The sequence below is a fragment of the Myotis daubentonii genome, chromosome 9 (assembly GCF_963259705.1).
Source record: "Myotis daubentonii chromosome 9, mMyoDau2.1, whole genome shotgun sequence".
NCBI lineage: Eukaryota > Metazoa > Chordata > Mammalia > Chiroptera > Vespertilionidae > Myotis > Myotis daubentonii.
Genome location: NC_081848.1, coordinates 70769130 through 70790672, shown reverse-complemented (window position 1 = coordinate 70790672; position 21543 = coordinate 70769130). Strand labels below are relative to the sequence as shown.

At 54.1% G+C, this 21543-nt stretch overlaps 1 protein-coding gene across 1 annotated transcript in view; it reads left to right on the top strand.

The window, feature by feature from the left end:
- The window catches only part of TSPAN18 (tetraspanin 18), a 145602-nt gene that overhangs the window by 91406 nt on the left and 32653 nt on the right, over positions 1–21543 (top strand). The window contains exon 3 of the mRNA XM_059709588.1: positions 8920–9052. The gene's annotated coding sequence lies outside the window, so the exon portion shown is untranslated. The remainder of the gene's footprint in view (positions 1–8919; positions 9053–21543) is intronic.

The window sequence follows — 21543 nt, the reverse complement described above, 5'->3', positions numbered from 1 at the left end:
GCATCTGTAAAATAAGAACATTAACAACAACTATAATAGCTGCATGGCTGGAACCTTTACTTTATGCCAGGCACCGTGCTGAGCGCTTTACACACACTATCTCCTTTAATCTCCACAATGGCCCTGTGGTGTATGGGGGCTCTTGTTATCCCATTTTCCAGATGAAGAAACTGAGGCTCAGAGGAGTTACATGACGTGTCCAACATTTCACAGAAAGTAGCAGAATCCAAATCACTCTGAGTGACTCCAGCTCGAAGCGAATAGGCCTTTTGATTCACACCTCTGCCCCCACCCCCAACATACAGCTCAGGTGTTTAACGGTATGTTTCCTGAATGGCAGCTGGGATTTGGGGTAGGTCTGTGGTTTGATGGGGGAAAGCACTTGGCAGGGGCCCATCTCCGAAGAGGCCAGAACTCCTGATTCTTCCTGACCTGGGGAATCTGGCAGTGGAGGTGCCTCGGACAGTAAAACACCAAGACTCAGTTGGGCTGGTCCACGGAGCCTCAGACACTTCACAGACACGGCCGGCTTTGGGGGGGTGTACCGGGAGGAAATGGAGTTGCATTTATTATAAACTGTGAACCAAGACAGGCTTCCTGCCCCGCAGGAAAACAGGTAGAAAAGTGCCCTTCGTCGGGGGAGGTGATCTCCCTTCCGTGCCATAGCAGGAGGCGCTCTGCTGGGCGCAGGGCCTGTGCAGCCACCGTTAGGCCCTGTCTCCGCTTCTTTGGGGTCTATACCTAGGAGTGGAATTGCAGGCTCATGGGGCGATGCTATGTAGAACTTGCTGAGGACACATCACTTCTTTGAACCTCAGTTTCTACATCTGTAGAACGGAGGAGGGGGAGGTGGGAGGGGGAGGTGAGGGGGGACAGCAATAGCTACCTTGTGCGGGGTGGATGGGAAAAGATTTGAAGATTAAGTGAAGTGCAGTTCCCCGTGTAGCCAGTGCTCACGGTACTTCAGGGAGAGGCCAGGTTAAAGAGGCTGATGGTTGTGGGAAGGAAGGCTGAGGGGACAAGGGTCCCCTGTACTGGCTGGCTGGGCTCTGCACCTGAGCTGTGGGCTCTTTCTGTGAGAGGTGGGGCAGTGTGAGCCGGTGGCTGGTGCCCTGAGAACCAGGCCCCCTTCCTGCTTTTTGGCTCCAGGGAGACTGACTCCCCGGCCCCACTGGGCAGCCCTCACCCTCAGGGAAGCGGCTGCTGATGTAGTTGTCCCCCATTTGCTGCTTGCCCCCCTCTCTCCCCTCCTTTCGGAGCCTGCCGGGGAGCTGTTCAGGCTTGGCAAGCAGCAGGGGTTCAGAAATCAAATTAATAGATAAAAATTCCCATTCTCTGCCTGTTACTCACCTGGCTGAGCTGCGAAGTCTGTGACATAACAGGAATCGGGAGTGGGGGAGGGGAGAGAGGAGCCAGCGTCAAGGAGCGTCATTTGAGAGTCTCGGGCTTTTGCTGTGGGGAGAGGCCAGATGGCACCAGGGGAGAAGGTGCAAGTGGAGCCTTTAGCAGCCAGCACAGCTGAAGATGAGGGAGGGGGTGCAGCGTCCAGGAAAGGGGTCAGGGTGCAGCCCCAGAGTGCCCCCAACCCCTTACTTTAGAATCAGGAAGAAAACACCGGCTGTGGTATCTCTGTGCCACTTCCTGGAACCATTGCCCTCCCAGGATCCTTGTTTAGCAGTCCCTCCCTAGTAGGGTCCATGCGAAGATGCATCAGATGCCACGTGGACAGCAGCTCCGTGGGACCTGGCACACAGTAGGCCCTCAGCACCTGTTGGGTGGGTGGAGTCAGGCTTCCTGCTCTCACCGTCCGCATCTGCATGGAGACATCCCAGGATGAGGTCTCTCCGGCCTGGCCTGGCCCGGGTGAGCTCCTTCCCTCCCACAGGCGGGAGATGGGCCGCGTGATCCCTAATAGTCCCTGTCCCAGGGCCGGGAGAGAGGAATGAGAAATACAGCCGGAGCCTTTAGCATTGGGGCCGGCCAAGGCCCGGGATTTCCCCACAGTGTCTGTCCCCAAGAGATTGATTGACTTACTCCGTTGTTATTTAGTAAGGATACATGGATACACGCTGCTTGTAAAAAATGACACTTTTCGGGTGAGATTATAACCCCTGATGCCAGGCTCCTTTCCCTACTGTTTGTCCAGAGGACTGATGTTGTTAAAAAAAAAAAAAATTGCCCTGGCTGGTGTTGCTCAGTGGTTAGAGTGTGGGCCCAGCACACCCAAGGGTCTTTGGTCCAATCCCCGGTCAGGGCACGTACCTGGGTTACAGGTTTGATCCCTGGCCCTGAAAGCAACCAATCCATGTGTCTCTCTCACATCCATGTTTCTCTATTCCTCTCTCTCTCTCTCTCTCTCTCTCTCCCCTTCCCTCTCCCGTTGTTCTCCCCCTCCCTCTTTCCTTTTCCACTATCTCTGGAAAGCAATGGAAAAAATATCCTCAGGTGATTAACAACAACCAAAAAAAAAAAAAATCAACGGAATAAATTTAAAGATCTTCTTCATGAGTTTGGGCGGCATCCATCTAGCAGTTAGAAAGGAACGCCCGGGAGTTATACAACATGGAAGGCTTTTATAGGCAGAAGAGGAAATTTCTAGCAAAGAGTGGGTAGCTCCAGGCTTAGGTCACCCTCCTCTGTGGGATGGAAGGGGTCTTCAGGGATTATCTCATCAGAGCTGACCAGGAAATTCCGCACTGACCAGTTAAGATTACATTCCTGGGGGAGGCTGAAACTGTAATTAGGTTAGGTATTAAGTCTGGTTTGCTGATGTGGCTTAGCACCAGTGACTCCATTTTGGGCCCGTCGTCTCTTTTTTAACAATGTCAACACTTCAGAGCCGTGTCTGAGTGTGGCTGGGTATGGTCAGGAAAGTCCCCCTTCAGGGCTGGGGCTGCCCAGGGTCGGGTGAGGACCAGGATGAAGGTAAACCACTTCCCAGCGTCCCTGCCCACCTGAGGTTAGCACTGAGGGGTGAGTGAGCTGCCTGGCTGGGGTTTCCCCAGGCTGTAAAGGGAGCTATCATTGTAATGCTAATAATGCTAATAATAGCTTCCATTTACTGAGGTTACTAGGGGCAGACCACGCTGGGCAGCTCCCCTGTCTTCTCATTTAACTCCAATGAGAAGTGGCATTGTCCTCATTTTGCAGGTGAGGAAACTGAGGCCCAGAGAGGTTCGCAGAGGTGCCCAAAGTCACATAATGGTGGGCACTTAAATTCAGCCTCACCCACCGATGAGGCCAGGTGCAGCAGACCCTGATTCTCGCCCAGTCGCCTCCAGCTGGCTTTCTCCAGGCATGGGTCATTTCATCGCTGGAACTCCTTGCCTCGCCTGTACCCATCTGTGGGGACTGAGCCCCTCCTTTCACTGGAGGGTTGAAGATTATTGAATACCTGTCTCATTTTCAAGAGGAGAAGGTAGAAGCCCCCAGAGGGCACATGGCCTGCCCAGGGCACACAGCGGAGCTGTGAACAAAGGTGCCCTGCCTCTTGGTCAGCGTTCCCAACCGATTGGCCTTATTGTTTTAATCCAGCACCAGGCTTTGCCGTATGTGCGTGCACACGTGCCTGTGTGTTAAGGGGGGAGGGAGTGTGTGCATGTGTGTGAGGGGGTCAGGGTTAAGTGCAGGTGGAGCCTTTAGCAGCCAGCACTGCTGAGGTTGAGGGAGGAGGGGGTGCAGGGCCCAGAAAAGGGGTCAGGATGCAGCTCCAGCGGACCCCCTAATCCCTTACTTTAGAATCAGGAAGAAAACACCACTGCGGCACCTTATAGCCTAGGTGTGTGAAGCCCTTTTGCCACTTACTGGAACCATGGTCCTCCCAGGGTCTCCATTTAGTGACCCTTGCCCCATGATGCCTCTCCGTGACAGGCCTGCAGGAGGTGGGCTTTATTTCTGGGAAGGACATGCTTTTCCATGCTGGAGAGCTGAGAGGAGAGGGCAGGACGAGTTAGGGTTCACATTAAAACCGACCTGAGTACAGAAGCAGCACCTTGCGGAGGAGGCGGCAGCCTGCCTGGGCTCCCCGTTCTGGGTGGTGGGCATACCAGCCCAGAAGATTAATGAGAGGGCAGGGGAGCGAGAAAAGGAAGGAAGAAAAATTGCTGCCCATTATACCTGTCCTTTGGCAAGGCCGGGTAATTAGCAAACCCTCAGCAGTAAAATATTTCGTTTTGGTGTAATTGCAAAGTAATTATGTGGTATGGGTTGTGTATCAATCGTGTTGATTAATAACACTCAGGTAGTAATTAAACATCTGCTTCATAATCGTGTGCAGGCTGAAGCTCAACATACATGCACTCATGCACGCGTGCAAAGCTCCTTGGTCACCATGGAGAGAGAGAGAGAGAGAGAGAGTGAGAGAGAGAGAGAGAGAGAGAGCACCTGGGTGAGTTAAGACCCCTCCCTTCCCTATCAGACCTTGAGGTCTTTCTGTCCCCATCCTCCCCTGGGACACAGGGAGGAACTGAGCGGGCCCCGGGGCTGTCCCACCCTGAAGCCCTTCTCAGAACAGAACCTTCCCTTCCTCCCGTGTATCTCTTTCCCAGCTGAGCTGCCTGGCCCAGTGGTTGGCATGGGGTTCAAGGGCGCCATACAGGACTGCGTGCTGGAGTGTCTTAGAACTCACTGTGTAATAATCCGTGTTAGACTGTCTGCTTCTAGGCTCCTTTCCTGGGCAGGTTACTTTTCCCCGCAGCCAGCTGCTCTGAGGCTCACCTTTAGGCCTGGATTGAAGGATCTGGTCCCAGAGGCTGCAGGGACCAGAGCAGGACTCGGGGAGGGAGCAGGAGCCCTGTTCTGGCTTGGATCCCACCCACTGGCTCACGTTGGTCAAGTTGCTCTCCTCTTCCCCTCAGGTTCCAGGTCCATCCAACAAAGAAAACTGAGCTTAGCGGCCTCCAAGGGCCTTTCCAGATCTGCGATATGCAGATCCTACTTTGGTTTGTACTAATTAGGAATCGGAGACGATTTAAATTCAATACATCCGGTCCTTAGTGAGTAAACAATCAGAAATAATTCCTTCCTTTATGACTTCTCAAAGACTCACTCATGAGCAATGAGAACCCAAGCTAAAATCAATAGCTTTTATTTCTCAGACAGAGAAACGGCAGAATCCCTGAGCTGCTGGGCATTGCAATTCATTCTTGTATTTTAAATTTTTATGTTTATGTTTATGGACTGCCATTAGGTAATACCGATCTATCCCGAAGGTTGACTTTTTTCATTAACTTAACTCATTTTACTTATTAGTTCACATTTATAGCTTGGGTTTAATAAGCGCATAGTGCAAAAGTCATAAAACAGCCCTTTTTAAAAGCAATATTTTAAAATCGAGTCTCTTCTCTGAGTCATCCCAGTTTTATTTGCTCATAACTTGTTTCTCCTGTGATTTGAGGCCCAGTGGTGCCAATCCCAGCCAGTCATTTGCCTTGAGCTGCAGCACCTCATCTGCAATAGGGAAGGGCACCGCTGATTAATAAAAGCAATAAATGCTTACATTTTAGAAAGTAAGCATCCAACAATCACTCACTGTGTTTCAAGTGCTTCTCATATATCATACTAGAGGCCCAGTGCACAAAATTCGTGCATGGGAGGGGGGTCCCCTCAGCCCAGCCTGCACCCTCTCACAATCCAGGATGGCTGGCTCCTAACCGCTTGCCTGCCTGCCTGATCACCCCTAACCACAATGCCTCGGCCCCCACACCTGGGACCCAGGCTTTCGTCCTCCAGCCAGCTACAGGCAACCAGGACCAGAGCTTTCCTCCCTCTGGCCGCAGGCACTCGGGACCCTGGGTGGCTTCGCCTGGGCCCCAGCTTTGTTAGGAAGGACATCCAGAATGACATCCAGAAGACATTTGGTCTACTTGTCTAATTAGCATATTACCCTTTTATTAGTATAGATTGTCTGGTTGAATCCTACCTCCCTATGAAGTGGCTTTATTATTATTTTTTCACTTTATAGAGAAGGAAACTGAGGCCCAGAGAGGTTAAATGACCTGCCTGAGGCCACACAGTTGATGACAATGGTAGAGCTGGGATGCAAACCCAACATGTCTAAGTCCAGTCACCGTCTTTCCCCTGATATCTGTCTCCCTCTCCCACCCACCCTTTCATCATCTCTTTACTCTCTACCTCTACTACCAGGCCCTTCCCATCCTCCTTTCATTCTCTCATCTGTTTCCACTTGCTTGGGTTCCCTCCTACTTTTTATCTACCTGGAGAATACCTCTGCTCTATGACCTTCAGTGGCTCCCCATTGCCTATGGATGAAGTTTCTCATCCTTAGCCTAGCATCATTCAAGGACCTTACCCCTCCAGCCCCTGCCTTCCCTCCCTGTCTCATTTCCTAGGCAGTCTTGGCTCATGGTCCTGGATACCCACCCCACACGTGGGTACCTCCATGCTTTTGCTCACCCTGGTCCCTTTGCCCATGGTGTCTTCCTCTCCTCTTCATACATTCAAATCTGCCCCCTCTTTCAGAAAGCCTTCCTGGGGCTCAAAAAAGAAGGGGCCCCTCCCTTCTCTGAACTCAGAACCAAGTGAAGAGCCCTCCTCAGCCTCCTTGAACTATGAAAACCAGGGCACTTAACCTTCCCTTCTCCATAACAGTGAGCTCCTTTGGAGGTGGAATTTGTGCCTCACTCATCCCTGGCACCTTCTGAGTACTGGATATACAGCAAGTGTTTAATTAATGCTCACCAACTTGAGTGAATGCTCATGTTGCTTGTGATCTTCAGGAAAATGCCTGTGTCTTCTCTGTGGCATTCAGGGCCAGCCCAGTGCAAGGGAGCACTGTCCACATTTTACCAACGTTCAGTGTAAAGCGCTGATCACAGTACTTTTCCATCTCATTTCCTGCTCTGCCCGAGGCCCCAATCTGGGTATCTCTGTGCCTTTGATCACCCTGGCCCCCCTGCCCACAGCACCCTCTCTCCTCTCCAGATACACACGTCTGCCCTCTACTCCAGGAAGCCCTAATGTGCCTGCTGGAGTCATCAGGACATTGGGGGAGGAGGGGCCTTACTTTGGTATCTCTGCCTATGAGTTGTCAGAGCCCTGGCTTTAGACCTGGCCCCGAGAGACTGCAGGGAACGGTGGCGGGTCCCACACCCCCTCTCACAGGGAGAAGCCAGGGCCCCACGGAGAAGAAGGTGTGCCTGAGTGCTCACATCTGGGGCGGGACCCCAGGACTGCTGCCTGCAGGTCCATGGGGCCTCCTGGGAATGAAGCCCCCCACCCCCCTGGCCATGGGTCTGTTAATGGGGTGAGTGGTCTGCTTCTCCTAATAGGTGTGAGGGAGCATGGACTGGGGTGTAAACGAAAGATGGAGGCTGGAGGTCACCTCAGAAGAGCCACTTCATCAAGGGTATTGGGAGGAGGCCCAGAGAGGCGGACACACACACGCCATCCGGATGGGGCTGGAGCCGGGACCACGGGCGGCCGCAGTGAGCCCGTGAGAACGGCACAGCGGCATAGCACGCTGCTAAGACAGTCTCCGCCGTCACCTCTTTCCTGCAGCCATTCCTTTCTTCCTCTATCAGACCCTCTTGGAAAAAGCGGAGAATGCCACCTCTCCTGGGGATTTGTCCCACCCCACCCGCTCCGCCCCTCTCCAGTTCTCACGCACTGGCTGCCATCTGGTGTGACATTAGCGTTCACCAGCTTGCAGAGCGCTAATGACATTTGCATTTTGCTGGCTGGTGAAATGTGGGCCGGGGCTTGGGGTCCCGTGGGCAGGTGGGGAGTTTGCAGCCCAGAGGGAGAAGCAGATAGGCTGGGTGCGGGCCCGCACTGGTCCCTGGGAGGCAGGGAAGAGGGGTCAGGTGGATCAGAGAGAACAAATAACTGGTGGAATGGACAGGGTTTTGTCTAAAGACGTGCCAAGGACAAAAAGCAACTCCCAGTCCAGTGCCCCACCTCCCCCGCAGGCACTCACTGCACTCTCCTGTGTTGCCTCCCTAACATGTATTGAGCGCTTGCTGTATGCCAAATGCTCTACTGAAGGCTTTACAGACTCATGGAAGCCATTTTTACCCCCTGCAGCTCTTGAAGATAATGCTGCCATTCTCCCTGTTTTACAGACCTGGAGACTCACGCCCTGAGCTGCCTGGGGCCCCACTTCTGGAGAGAGGTTGCCCCAGCATGAGGCGAGATCCACCTGCCTCTGAAGCTTATGCTACTGTGGGCATTGCCTCCCACACCTTGTCCCGGCTTAAGCACAGCTAGGAAACCCTCCTCGGCCCTGGCCTTTCCCAGCATGCACCTGACAGGCAGGCAGCAGACCCTGGCTGTGCGCCCTGGGCTGCTCCAGGGGCTGCAAGGCTGACAACTGCAAAGAAGGGAGCATCCCTGGAGAGAGCACCTAGCCATGAAACCGGAGAGACCCCAGGTTTAGGCCTCACTCTGCCACCAACTTGCTGTGTGACTTTGGACAAGTCACTGCCCCTCTCTGGGTGTCATTCTCCTTGTTGGTAAAACGATGCCGTTGGGCTGGCTCAGTGGAGCATTCCGGGAATGCATTTGCACATGAGCAAGGATCTTTCCTCCAATGCACTTGAACTCTCCCGCAGTTCCCACCCCCTCGCTTGGACGTATAAAATTATGTTTTACATTCAAGCAAGCCATGAACATTTGTCGAGCATCCCCACTCTGCAAAGTGCACTGTGCTAGACGCAGCGAGATGCTTACGTATTTTTTTTCGGGCATACACACAGGCATATGCATATCTTTGCGTCTTAGAATTGTCTGGCTTCCCAGTCCTGATGAGTAACCTCAGACTCCTGCAGTCTTTGCCTCATCACACGGCCTCCTCGGGGCCCAGAGAGCATTTCAAACAAAAACAAGAGACCTCAGGCAGCGTGAGCCAGTAAGCTCTCCCCCAACGAGGCAGTCACAGCCGGCTCTGTTTGTCTCTAACAGGTGGGCATCTCCTGGACAGCACGGAGCTTGCAGTGGCAAGAGCTACTGGCACTGTCGTCAAAGCGACGTGAACCCTTTGAATTTGGCTTCTAGAAACGCGGACACAAGCCTTTTCCAGACGCCAGCCACTGAGGTAAGGGAGTTCAGACTTGTTCCGCACGGGGCGTTATGCTGCTTTCGTTGTTGTTGTTGCTAGTGGTAACCGTCAGCAGGGCACCCTGTCATTCTTTGTCATAGGGCCCTGCTTTAGTCCCTTCTTTAGCAGGAGTGGCTAAGGCTCTAAAGTCCAGCAGACCAGGGTTCAAATCCTGGAGTCACCAGTGTTTAGCTGTGTGGCCTTGAGACCTTTCTGTGTCTCAACCCCCTCCTCAGTCAACCAAGGAAGCAGTAGCACCCACTTTCTGGGTTTGCGGTGAAGATAAAATAAGGTAACACGTGAAAAAGACTGAGAACAGGATGGGCACCCGGTAAGCTCAGGACCCAGTAAGTGTTAGCTGTTACTGTACTAGTCGTGTGCCTGCCCTGTCAGCTTGTCACTAGTTGATTCTCACATGGATGGAGTGGAGTCCACATTCGCACTGGAATGTAGACTCGGTGAGGGCAGGGGCTTGTCTGTCGTAGGTGAATCCCCAGATCCCAGCAGAGCAAATTGGCCGTTGTTTGTTGACTGCAGGGATTCGTGGAGATGCTTTATCTAGATTGTGCACAATCCGCGAAGGTCCTTGCATTAGTTGGGATATGGGTTTGGTTGTGTGTGACAAAACCCCAAAGTCACGGCTCCTTAAACAAAAGAGAGGATGCTTTTTTCTAAGTACCACTGAGCTAAGGGGTTTCTTCTACACAAAAGCATGAGAGGCCGAGTTTCCTTCTGTCCTGTGACTCCTCCATCACTGTCTACGTGATCCGCGATGGCCCACGGTGGTGTCTGTCTCCATTCTGCTCAGCAAGAGGGGCAATCAGAAAAGGAGAGGGCGCCCCATCCTTTAAGGGGGTGCACATGTCACTTGCATTCATGTCCCACTGGCCAGAAGGTAGATATATGACACACCTGGCCACAGGGGAGACGGGAAGTTAGAGTCTTTACTCTGGGTGGTCATCTGCCCAAGTACAATCTTCAGAAAAAGGAGGAAGGAATGTGGGCAGACAAAACAGCGGATGCTCCCTAGAGGGGGGGGGGGGGGATAGGGAGCGGGCAGGAGGGCTGATTTGTCCCAAGCAGGTCCTGCCTGTGACCTCTGACAGGTAGACCTCGGTTTCGTGGATCTGGAATCTGGAAGCCTGATTTACACACACGCACACACACACACACATTCACATACACAGAATCACACACATACACATAGGCAGAATCACACACATTTACATACACACAAACACACACATTTATATACACACACATACACAAAAACACATGCCCACATATATACACAAACACACATACACCCCACCATCTCAGCCACCCTGTATCAGGTTGCCTTGGGTTCCCCTCCACTTGCTCGAAGGACCTTTTTCTTTTTCCCTTTGCCCCATTCCCACTCCACCCCCACCTCCTGGCTGGGTGAAGTTTCTTGAGCTATTTTAGCATTTATTTGCTCTCAGTAGCCCCCAGAAGAGCAGCTATAGCCCCCACCCCACCCCCTGCCCTCAGCCACCACTTCCTGGGGCCTCTGAGAGGGAGGGGAAGAGGGAAGTCACTGACTAAGTGGGAGCCCATCTTCCAGGGCCCCAGGGGCCTGTGTGGGGTTCCAGGGCATAGGCAAGCGGGCCAGCCTCGCAGCCCCAGCTGACATCCACCGTGGCAGCCTCTGTGATGCATTTAGGGTGCGGTGTATGATTTCATTTGAAAAAAAGATTGCTCTGCAGAAAAAAATAGATGGCAAACCACAGCATATGCTTCTGCCTCCCAGGCAACTGGCCGAGTGCTTTTTAAGATCTGTCCTTTGCTTGATTTGGGTCAACCACAAACCTTCTTGGCCTTCATCTCTCTCTCTCTCTCTCTCTCTCTCTCTCTCTCTCTCTCTCTTTTTTTTTCTCCCTCCCCCCCCCCCCCCCCCCCCACAGCCCCTATGGATTCTGCAGCTCTGACTCATCAGGCAGACAGCTCAGTGTTCAGCATCACCCTGCCTTATATGGTGTGCTCCATGCTCCCGGGGCAATGAGTATTCATTCATTCCTTTCTTCAGCCAGTGACTGTTGAGTTCTTATTATGTGCCAGGCACTGTTTCATTTGCTGGGGGTTGAGGGGGAGCAAAGCTGAAAGGCCCCACTCTCAGGGAGTCTGCTGAGGGCAGGACCCCTCCACTGCATGTCTTGCCCCCAGTCCCTTGTCCAGTGTCTCAGTCAACACTGAATTACAGTCGGACTTGGTGGATGTGTGTCAGTTACTTTTCACACTATTATAATCCTCACCCAAGGATATATTTTTTCCATTGAATTTTTTAGAGAGAGTGAAAGGGAGGGGAGGAAGGAGGAGGGAGGGAGGGAGAGAGAGAGAGAGATCCATGTGAGAGAGACACATCAATTGATTGCCTTCCGTATGCTCCCAACCAGGGCCAGGTATCAAATCTGCAACCCAGGTACATGCCCTGGACCAGGAATCGAACTCATGACCCTTTAGTACACGGGCTCCTGGAGCTTTGCATAAGCCCTCCCTTTCCGTGCTGGGGCTGAGGTTACAGGGAAATGCTGGAGAGTCCACCCCAGTGAACCGGCCTGGCCCTGTACCTAGGTGGTTTGAAGGGATGGATTGAATTTCCTGGCTCAGCATTATGCAAACTAAAGTATTTTGGAGAAGATTGGCTCACCACTGGGCATGGATTATAGGGCTATGCTTCATTCTCACCTCCTTTAATGCCTCTGGATCCCAAATTGCAAGGAGTTTGGATATTTCTGAAGGACGCAAAGCCTACAGATTGGAAGGTGCACGGGGTCCAATCCGCCTTGTGCTCACCTGGTCCTTTGCTGGTGGCTGTGAGCCTCTCACCCTCTGTAGTCGCCAGCATCCAGCGCAGAGCTGGGCATGCCGGGGGCTTCCATCAGTGGTTGGTGAAGGGTGGACAGATGGCCGGATTACAGTGGACTCACTGTAATACTTGCTCTCCTAGCCTCAGTCCAAGTGTCCAAGGTGGTTGGAGGCACCGGTAACAGTTTGATTTTGGCTCCTGTGCAACATTAGTAGTTTCCAAGTCATGGAGGGGACGCAAAACAAATGGCTTTTGGGCTTGTCAGTTTCTCATTTCAGTCGTGGGAGGCGGCGTGGCGTGTGCCCTGATGTAAGGATGAGAGCTTGCTCAGACCCCAGCTCCGAGGTGGGGTGGCCTCGGGCATGTTATTTTGTCTCTCTTAAATTCTATTTTCTCATCCTGAAAATGATGGCACTAATAGCAGCCAGCTCCCAGGGCTCTGATGAGCATTAGATTAAATAATGGGTGTTAAGACGAGGCGCAGAGCTCTGAGCACGTGGGGAACGCTCAAGAGAGGATGCTGATGGCCTATTTAATGACCCCCTTAAGCTAGTTGTTGCATATACTTCTTTCTTCCAGACATATTTTTGCAGAATGCTTTGCACTTTTAAGACACACATTATTTTTTTAAAGTTGTTATTTCAGAAGTAAAACATGCTCCTTAAAAATTCAAACGATCCAGAGAGACTTAAATTAAAAAGCAAATGCAGCCCCCACCCCCACCCCCTGCCCTCTCATGGCCAGCTCTCTCATTCCCTTTCCCAGCAATGTTCCAAAGTCAGAGCTTTTCTCCTTTGTTTCTTCCTAAGGACAGCGGACAGGTACGCAGTTAGGAGGGGACAGTGGCCAGTCCAGGCCAGAAGTCCCGAGGCTGGTGCCTCGGTGGTCCTGTTGGACCCAGGCACAGCCTGTCCTCTGGGCAGCCTGGCATCTCTGACTCTTGTTTGCTCTGACCTGGAGGAGCCCCAGTGTCCTGAGGCCAGGGGAGTGGTGTGAGGCGTGCCACATGGGGCCAGGCCTGGAGGGACAGGTGCACTGACACTGTGTCTGGCCACATGCCCGGGCCCCCTCTTCTGTCAGAGCCCCAGGGCCCAGTCCAGTTTCAGATGCCTTGTTCCTGGCAAGGTGATCACTCACTTCCACACCTGTGCCCTCGGCTGCCACTCTCCTTCCCACATCAGGAAGGGGCCAGGGCCTACCCAGCACGCGGCCCAGAGCATCGTCGGTGCTCATGGACTGGGGCAAGTTTGAGTTTTACCAACACGAGGGTGCAAACTGCCCCCTGCCTTTATTTCTCTAGATCTGACTGTTGCTGAGCCCCCCTTGCCCATTTGAAGGACATTCGATCCCAGTCACATTGGGGAGGGAGGACACTGGCCCCCTAGGATTGTGTAGGAAACTTGGGGGCCTTTGCGTGACCCGGAATATTGGGGGGAGGCTGCCTGGCTTCAGCGCACTCAGGACCCCACAGAGAGGCCCATTTGCCAAGCCTCAGGGCCCAGTGAGGGCAAGTGGGTGGCAGCCATTTCCATGCCAATCTAGGCGTGTGGTCTTTGGTTGCACCTGCAGGCCAGGAGTTTGGGTGTTCAGAATCCCAGCCTCTCTCAGGCACCTCAGGGTCCTGTCACTCTTGGGAAGGCTGTTCCGGGATCAGGGCGCTTGAGCCTGTAGCTCTTGGATCCCACAAAATCCACATCTCCTTGTTGACTCCTGCAATGTCCCCCAGCCCTTTCCCCAGCCTCTGCCTCTGCCCCTCCCTCACAGGCTCCGCCCTGTGTTCTACCTCCTGGGGCTCCAGCCTGCCTTCCTAGGCCCAGCGATCGCTGCGCTGGCCTTGGAGACAGCCGTCCCCAGGCGTAGGACCCAGGGATTAACCACCATCTTGGAAAGGGAGGGACACTGCCCACAGCAGAGAGAACAAATCAGAAAGATGGTCTCCGCACGTTCTCCTGCCACCACATTGGCTACAACAGGTGAAACAGCACCTTCCAACTCATTTGTTTATTGAGCAGCAACTATACCAGACTCTTTCAGAGACTGAAGGTGAAATGTCACACAAGGTGGACCTCAAAGAGATAAGGGTTTAACTAGCGGTTCTCAGAGGTGGTCCCCACACCAGCAGCCCCAGCACTGCCTGGGAACTTGTTGGAAATGGAAATGCAGATTTTCGGACTCCCCCTCCCTGACACCTAATGAATCGGAGGCTGGGGTTGAGGTCCAGCAATCTGGGCTTTGCTAAGCCGTCCAGGGGACTCGGAGGCAAGCTCAAGTTGGAACCACTGAGAGCAACAGGCAGGAGGCAGGAGGTTAATATACTGCGAGGCGGTGGCACATTAGAAGGTGTGCTGGGGCCCATGCCGGGGAGAGGGAGGTGCTGGGGAAGGTGCTTGGATTATGAATGACTGAGGTGACAAATAAAACTGTGTGTGACTTAGGAGAGGGGAGGGAATTCCTAGCGGTGGGATCAGCACATGCAAAGTCCCTGGGCATGACAGGGCAGCAGCATTTCAGGAGCTACACAGGTGCCGCTGGGGTGGAGTGACAAGAGGGCGGGGGAAGGCGGGGGTGGTCCATAGGCCTCTTGTGCTCTGAGTTTGGTGGGTCCCCAGAAGTGCTGGGGAGCCTTGAAAGGGTTTATGCAGAGGAGGTGGGAAGATCTGAGCCCTGGGAAGATGGTGGGGAGAGTGGAGGCTGAGGCTGCCTCTGGAGGCAGAGCTGAGCCTGCAATGGATGGGGAGGAGACACAGTGGGGCTGGATACCCTGGGTCCTGGAGAAGCCCTGCCCTGTTGCTAGAACATTCCCTCAGGGGAGCTGAGCCAATTGAGTGCTGGAGCCCAGGGAGCCACTTCTGTCCCTCTGTCTCAGTACCTTAGGAGCATCTGGAAGTGTCCTGCCCTGTAATTAGTGTCTGCAAACCCCTTCCACCCCAAGTTTCCATGTTCTCTCTCTTGTGGGGGAGGAGACCTAGGTACCATCTGCAGGTCTGGGTTCTTGACCTGGAGCTGACGCACAAGAACTGCAAGAGCAAATCTGGACCCCTCTGAGGACGGAGCTAGGTGGGAGAGAGCCGGGGGACGCAGGTGGACGACGGGAGGTGTGGATCAGGGAGGCTCTGTCATTCACCTGGGTCCCTCCTCAAAGCTGGCTTAGGAGCCCCATGAGAGGAGGTGACTGGGGAGGCCCTAGCCCAGACCAGGCCACCCCGCTCCTCAGAGGCCCCGCCTCCTCACTGCCTTCTCAGGGCCAAGCAGGCACATGAAAGACAGTGGGGCCTCTCCCAGGCCTGGGGCTCTCACTTGGGAAGGGGCCTCCTATGAGCTCATCCTGTGGTGAGTCCAGGGCTGAGAGGGGGGAGCTTGCAAACCGCAGCCAGGATGCTGGGACCTCGGGAAGCCCAGCACCGAGGAGAGGGAGGGGGGGCAGGGATGAAACAGGCGCTGCTGCAGGGCCAGGCTGGGCCCCATTGGACTGGCAGCTCCTGCTTCTTGGGCACCCACTCCTGGGGCTGGGTTTAGGCTAAAGTGGAGTTGCTTGGAGCCCTGTGATGGCGCCCGGGCCGGGCCTGTGTGTATTCAGGTATCACTTTAGCCCCAAGCAGCAATCAGTGCTGATTTGTGGTGAGCATTCAGAGCAGCTGTGATTGCCACTGAGGAGGTGCCAGCTGGGCCCTCCCCATGAGTCCCCTCCCTCAGGAGGGCTCAGGCCTTCCTGCTTCACTCAGAGTATAGACTTAACTCTCATGTGAAATAGTCGGCAAGGACTTGTAGCCTCACACACTAACTGGACTGGGAGGGGTTTCAAAGTCATCCGTTTTCACACCTTGAGAGGTCATCATCGAGCTTTTGCTTGCATACCTCTAGTGATGGGGCTCTCACTACCAACTAAGAGCAATGTCCAGATTGCTTTGAAAGTTATTCTTCTGCTTTGCACAGGTCCTGGGTTCAAATCCTACCCCTGCCACCTATTATGTGGCCTCAGGCAAGTGACTGACCTTCCAGAGCTCTGGTTTCCTTTCATCTACAATGGGTTTGATAGATGCCCGCCTTTCACTTGTGGAGAGGTTTAAACCAGGCATCTTTACCACCATGAGCAGTTTAAATCTTTCCCCAGGTCTTCTCTGCTGACCTCTAGGTCTCACAGCCAGTCACATCACCAAGATAAATGTCAGTCCCTCCCTGGCACAGAGTAGCTGCTCAGTTCTAGGTTGGTTTCATTGCTTTACCTCTCAAGCAGACCCACCAATGCCTTCGCGATAAGGCTAGACCAGGCCCATGGCTTTTGCCCTCGCTCAGGGACCCCAGACCACAGGTGGCCTGAGCCGCCACCCAGCCCTGCTCTCCAAGGGCTTCTGGGAGACCAGTTTCCTGCAGGCTCCTCCCTCCTGCTGCACCATCCCTGGCCCCTAACCCTTCTGCTGAACCCCACCTCCTCACAGCGCCTGGACTTTGCTTCCGATGTTTAAAGAGGTCTGTTGGTGGGCCTGTTCCCTTTCCTCGGGTTTTAAATGACAAGAAAGTGCCCACGTGAAACCCCAGAGAAGAAGTCGTGGAGACTGGCAGAGACCTCAAGTCAGCTTGCCGCTGCCACCACAGGGTGCGGCCATCGCCCTCAGCCATGGCCTTGGCCCCTCCGGCCTCTGCTTTGTTGGTGATTGTGCTGTTTTGCTGTTGTTGTTTTTAACAGCTTTATGGAGGTAGAATTTACACACCATAAAATGTGCTCATTTGCAGGATATGAGTCAGGGACTCATAGTAAATTTATAGTTGTGCAACCATCCCTACGATCTAATTTTAGAATATTTCCATCACCCCCAAAAGAAATCTGCTATGCATTGGTCATCGGTTCCCGTCCCCACCCCCAGCCCCAGGCAACCACCAATCTACTCTCTGTATAGATTTTGCCTTTTCTGGACATTTCATATGGATGGATCACACACCATGTGTGTGGGGGGCCGGGGGTAACTGTGTGTACTCAGTGATATACCCATCTTCCCACGGCCAGCCTAGGCCAAGTCGTGTGTGTTTTTAGAGTTGGAAAAACTCAGAGATACTGAGTGCAATCTTTACTTCAGTGCAAGAAGTAAAGTGCGAGATTGTACCCCGTCGCACACTAGGACCCGCCGACATCTGTTTAATACATCCAGGGTCAGGCAGCTCACTGCCCCCAGAGACGGAAGGAAATGCGCATGTCCTGATCCCAGCTAAGTGCCAGGATTGCTGAGGTCACTTGACCTCTGGGCCCATCCTCCGGGATGGCATCATTTGACAGCTGAGGAACTGCAGCTCCAAGAGGTTGAGGCACTCAGCCTGAATCACACAGGCAAGGGTGTGGGGGAAGCCAGGATTTCTCCCGGGGGTCTCTCTGATTCCCATGCATCTTTTAGAACCTGAACCACATTTCCAGTCCTCTCCCGGGTGGGGGCACTCATCTTTGTATGGAGGTGAACTCTGCCTTCCTGTAATTCCCACCCATTGTGTCTAGTTTGGTTGACAAGACCCACATTGACATCCAACCTGGACAAGGGAGGTGGGGAGAGATGGGAGAAAAGGAAACAGCGTGGAAGAGGACTGGACCCGGAGGGGCATTTGCAAGGCTTACGTGGTAGGACAGTTCAGGGAAATGTGGCTGGAAGCCCCTCCCTCCAGGGTCTGGGGAGCCAAGGAGTCTGGACTCCTTAAGATTTATTTCCTTCTGGAAGGCAGAAAATTAGCCACTTGAGGGAGGTCTGCGGGAGCGCTGTCCTGACTTGCAGGCCTGTGACTTGAAGAGGACTGAGCTGTGCCTGTTGCCTGGATACGAAGCACCATTCCTGAGCCCTCTGAGCAGGTGCCTCCCGCAGGGCGGGGGGTTGCTGTTGTCCACGAGGGGGCTGATAGGCCTCACTCACAGGCCTCAGCACCAGCCCCTCCAGGGGCTCGCAGGAGCTGGGCCTGCCCCGGGGCAGAGCTGGTCCATGCCAGCCCCACTGCTCCAGGCCAGCAGGCGACTTGTGTCTGGACCTGGGATCCTACACCTGCAGAATGGGATGGCACTCCCACATCCAATGGGATGCTTCACAGGGGGTTGAGGGGCTCAGTGGGGTGGGGGCGAGCCCTGTATGGAAGCATGAGAACACGTTCTCACTCTACATAGGAGCTGTGCCTTCCTGGGCAAACTCTGTACCACGGAGCCTCTGTCTCCTCTTCTGTGAAAAGGGGATGGGCCTAGCACAGTGGAGGACATCCAGTGGCGTTCCACCCCCAACTCCCACATCCTTAACCAAAGATAGCAGCCTGGTGCCGTGGGCATGGTCCTTAAGAGAAGGGGCCCATCCAGCCCCCTAAAGGTCAATGATCTTTGTGCCTTTAGCTCTGAATGAAACCTCCCTTTCGACCCTGGGAAGAACCAGCATGATAGCCGTCTTGGTCAGGCACCGTGCTAAGAGTTTTACATTTATGATCTCAGTCCGTCGTCCCTACACACTGAGAGAGTACAGTGGCGGTCCCATTTTACAGGTAAGCATACTGAGGCACAGAGAAGGCAACTAAGGCGACCCAGGTCACAGGCCTAGAACAGAGCAAGGATTCATACCCACGTCTCTCTTGATTCCAAAGACTGGACACTGATCACCTCTCTTCACAAGTATCCTCCTGGAAGTTTCCAGAGGCGAAAAAGGAAAATGGTGAGATGGGAACGAGTGGGAGAACTAGTTGGACACTTGGCACCAGGGTGAGGGTACATCGGTTGTCCTTCGGGTCTATGTCTGGCCTGACTGGCACTCCCCAGTGGGCAGCTGGGTGGGGAGGATATGAGAAGGAGAGGGTAGGCAGAGGCTGGGTTCAGCCCAGGCTGGCCCCTTGGGCCATTTGAGGATCCTCAATCCTCAACAGCATGGAACCTGCTGGGACCGGACCCCTCCTCTCTGGTGGCCCTTTTTTTAGAGAAACGGGGGTGGGAGCTAGGGACTGTTGGGGCCATTGGCTGGAACAAGAACCATTCTGCCCACACTTCAAAGGAAGAGGCAGGAGGGAGGGAGACAGCCTGGTAACTGGAAAGGAAGAGGGTCCGGCAGCCACTGACCCATTCTGCTTTCCCTGCCACGCGGGGCTCAGCGTGCAGCAGGAGGGCAGCATGCATTGCACCCCCCCCCCCAGCTAGATTTGCCCTGGGGCAGGGAGAGCAGGCTCTGGGCAGAACTGGGACCCCTGGAACCAGCCCCTGGGCCCAGACCTCCTTCACCCTCATGGGGCTGCCAGCCCAGCCCAGATCCAGTCTCTCGATGCTGCTGCCAAATACCAGACCACTTCTCAGGCTTTTCCAGAGCTGATGTCCCACACAGCTCCCAGCCTGCAATTCGGCAAGTGGCAAAGGGCTGACTGACCTCTCTCTGGCTGTGGGCTTTGTGGTGGGAAAGATGATCTTGGTCTGGATTAAGCTGGAGGGTAAAATAAGATTTACTCTCAAACAATACTCCCTGGCTAGGAGCAAGTCTGGGCCCTGGGACTTCTGGGCTAGGAGCTGCCAGGGGTCTGCCAACTCCTGCCTGGTCCTCACCCAGGAAGCCTCGCCTCCCCACTGACCTTCAGCCTGGCTGACTCCACAGTTCAGTTCGCCGCAGTGCTTATTCTCATGAAATGAGAATGAGAAGCACAAGGTTCAGTGTGTTATTGTCCGTGGAGCACTTGGCCTGGGCGATGAGCTCATCCAGTCTGTATAGCTGTCTTGGGAGACGAGCTTATGGCCCCAAATGGGTTCAGACTCAAGTTCCAAAGCAGTCGCTTCTGGCTCTAGACCTTGGGGAAGTGGTTTCATGTCCTGTGAGCCTCAGTTTTTCACCTGTGAAATGTGAGGGAGGATAGCTGCCTCAGGTGTGTCATGAAGATGAGCCATAAGAAAAAAGAAAAAGAAAAAAAGAAAAAAGGTGAGCCATGCGCACATACAACACCCAACCAGCACCCGGGCTGCTAGCAGTGCCTCGGAATGGTAGCTTCTTTTAGGAAAGATAAGGCTCAGATCTACGAAACAACAGCTGCTCAGTGGCAACGTTGGGATTCAGTCCCAGAGCAGTGTGGCCCTGCGTGAGCCAGGCCTCCAACTTACCAGCCAGGGAGGGGCCCAGGACGCGAGCTGGGTGGGCAGGGAGGCCTGCCTGGCCCTCATGGGATGGCCATTCAGACACAGCCTTGAGCTCCAGGGAGGGAGGGAAGGCCCCTGTGCCTCCATCCCTACTCCCCTTTGTGGAAAAACAACAAGGCCATTCTCTCCTGCTTAACTCATACCACAGTGATGTGTGCCCCTGGAGGCTGGGAGAAGAGTACCCTGGGGAAAACAAAGACGGAGGTCAGGCCAGGCTCTGGCTATGGGGAAGGAAGGGGGAGTTGAGGGTCAAGTGGAGTATGTACCGCATCCCCACCCCAGGCCCCTCCATGCTGTAAAGGAAGCCTTCTGGGTTCTAGTGCAGACTTCATCACCCGTGACCGTGCCGTGAGGCCTGGGGAGGCCCTGCCCCTCCCTGGGCCTTGTCTCCTCATCTCCAAAATAAGGGCATTGGAACTCATGAGAAGGGACCACTGCCTAGGCTGGAGAAATCAGGGAAGGCTTCATGGCGGAGGAGACGTCAGGCTGGGCTGTGAAGGGTGAAAAGAAGTTCTCCGGGCAGACCGAGGGAGACAAGGTATTGCAGGCCCTGGTTGTAGCATCTGAGAAGACCTGGCAGCTTCAGAGTGTGGGGCTTACATGGACCTTTCACAGTTTGCTTTAATTAAATTAACGATACATGTTCTTTGTAAGAACAAAAGAAATCACAAAGAAAAAAAGAAAGTGTAAAGAATAAAAGAAAGTCACCCACAGTCAGATAGTTAGTATTTGGTACCATATTAGCCCTTTTTAATCTGATTGAGGAAGTGGCCTTTAAGCTGCCACTAATATACGGAGGATCTCAGCTTCTGGGCAGACAGGGAGGAACAAAGAACTGTCTTCTGGCAGCGGAGCCAGGCCCCACGCCCTAGACAGACGGACAGCATTTCCTGGGGGTGGGGGCAGATGCACAGCAGACACTGGGGGAAGGGGACTCACTGGCATGTTGGGGCTGCAGGGCCGGGGAGGGAAGGCTGAAGGGAGGGTCTGTGTGCTTGAATGAGCTTCTGGGAAGCCGCGCGCCTGTCATCTGGCAGAAGTGGCCGTCCTGCCGCCACGCAGCCGAGGGGTCCCTGTAATGGCTTCACTGTGGTTTCCTAAGACGTCTGGCTGCAGGGTACGGCAGGCTGGGGAAGGGGCCTAATGACTGTGAAGTCACTGCTGTGATCTTGGCAGCTCTTTGGCGCCGCCTTTAAAATATGGTTCATCTTAATGGACAGGGCCTAAGAGGGAGGGCGGGCAGGGGCAGGGTGGGCAGCCCAGGTCACGTGGCTTGAGCTGGCTGCAGTGGGTCAACGTCAGTACAGGGGACTGTCCACTCCTCCAAGGCCCACATGGGGGTCTTTTTCTGAGGTCAGTCCGCATCCTCCTTTGGCTCCTGCCTCCCTTCTCCCGGCCCCTAACACCAGCAGGTTTTCCCCACAGGCCGCGCCCCAGCCTCCTCACCTTAAGGAGGCAGTGAGAGCCTCAGTACCCCCCGTACCCCCCTCTGCCCACCTCATTAGACTGCCATCCTGGTCACCTGGGATCCCTGCGGGGGTGGGG